Consider the following 1,904-nt stretch of genomic DNA (forward strand, 5'->3'; position numbering starts at 1 on the left):
TTTTAAGATTTTATTTATTTATTTGACAGAGAGAAATCACAAGTAGGCAGAGAGGCAGGCAGAGAGAGAGAGAGGAGGAAGCAGGCTCCCTGCTGAGCAGAGAGCCTGATGTGGGACTCGATCCCAGGACCCTGAGATCATGACCTGAGCCGAAGGCAGCGGCTTAACCACTGAGCCACCCAGGCGCCCCACTTCCCTGATTCTTAGGCCACCCATAAAAGCAGGCATTTTTCCTGAAAGATCAGAGTAGAGATGCATTGTCTGCTTCAGGCTTCCTTGTCAAATGTAAACCATTTCCCAACTGGTGAATGCCTGGTGAACAAAGTAACTTGTCTGAGAAGTGACATCAAGGGCTAGGGGCAGTTTTATACTTAGACTAAGTGTGAACAGTAAGTTTGCTACAGAAAATTCTATGTCAGGAGCATCTGGGTAGCTCAGTTGATTGAGGGTCTGCCTTTGGCTCTGGCCACTGTAGGCTCAGGCTCCCTGCTCGGTGGGGAGTCTGCTTTTCCCTCTCCCTCTGCTTCTCCCCAAGCTCATGCTCTGTCTCTCTCTCAAATAAGTAAATAAATAAAATCTTTTTTAAAAAAAGAACATTTCAAAATTTTCTTTTATAGAGTCATCTGTTATAGAGAGTTGTCAAAACTCTAACAGTAGATTCCTGAATCCTACCCAATGACTATTTATTTATTTTTAAAGATTTTATTTATTCATTTAACACAGAGAGAGATCACAGGTAGGAGGAGAGGCAGGCAGGTGGAGGGGGGAGGGGAAGCAGGCCTCCTGCCGAGCAGAAAGCAGGATGTGGAGCTTTATCCCAGGACCCTGAGATCATGACCTTAGCCGAAGGCAGAGGCTTAACCTGCTGAGCCACACCCAGGCACCCCAACCTATTTATTTTTGAAACATATTTACCTCAGTGAAATTCTTTTCCTGGTTTTAGTTTTTTCCCCAGCTTTACTGAGGTAGAACTGACGTGATGTTGCGAATATTGAAGACGTGTAAGTTACAGAACATGTATATGCGACATGATTATCATAATGAGGTTAGTCAACACATCTGTTACCTCACAGAGTTAAAAATCTGAAAAGTCTGGTCACCATGGGGTTTAGCCAATATTTCTCTCTCTCTCCTGGTCTCATCAGAAAAATTATTTGGGAAATAGACCATCACAGAGATAGAGGCTTCTAATAAATATTTAAATATGATATACATTGTTTTTTTAGGCAGAACTGGATGATTGATTTACATATGGATTGAATTGAAGGAACTGAGAATTAAAGAAAGGCCTACAGCGAGGTCAAACCCCATCCCAGTTGTCCAAACAGTACATTCTGAATAAATATTCTGTTGGTTACAAAGTTTGGCTCTCTTGGTAAGACAGACCGGCATTTGAACCTTTTTAACGTTCCTTAACCTCCCCAGAGATAAACTCTTCAATTTCTTTATCTATAAAATGAAGATAGGGATAAAGTCACCTAAGATTGTTGTGAGGATTCAATGAGATAATATATGTCAAGAATGTAGCCAAGCACCAGCCACATAACAAAGGATCACTAGGTGAGTGTCTTTGTTGTCCTACCTTATTTGGGAGGACTCAGCGTTTTTAGAAAAAACAAACCCAGATGAGTATCACCACGCCCTTCTCTTGACTAGCCCAGACCAGGTCGGAGGTCCCTCTCATGCGCTTCCACCATCACTGCGGAGAGGCCCCTCCTGACTGGGGCCAGCATCCCCTTGCCTTCCTGTGGGAGGTGAGGGGATAGTCAGTGGCCTTCTCTCCCTCTCCGGGTTCCACTCGTGGTCTCTGGCCTTTGTTTCTTATCTAATAGAGCTCTGACCTTTTCTTTTATACCGCACTCGCTATTTTTCTTCTGCTCTGAAGAACTCCTCCAGGAAAGGCC

General features: G+C 43.8%; 1 long non-coding RNA gene across 2 annotated transcripts in view; it reads left to right on the top strand.

Annotated features, from left to right (window-relative positions):
• Positions 1–1,299, top strand: part of LOC132003459 (uncharacterized) — a 23,271-nt gene extending 21,972 nt beyond the window's left edge. For both annotated transcript variants that reach the window (XR_009400207.1, XR_009400206.1), the window contains exon 4: positions 1,227–1,299. This is a non-coding gene — a long non-coding RNA (uncharacterized LOC132003459). The remainder of the gene's footprint in view (positions 1–1,226) is intronic.
• The last annotated feature ends 605 nt before the right edge of the window (positions 1,300–1,904 follow it).

This window comes from Mustela nigripes, chromosome 16 (genome assembly GCF_022355385.1).
Source record: "Mustela nigripes isolate SB6536 chromosome 16, MUSNIG.SB6536, whole genome shotgun sequence".
Lineage (NCBI taxonomy): Eukaryota > Metazoa > Chordata > Mammalia > Carnivora > Mustelidae > Mustela > Mustela nigripes.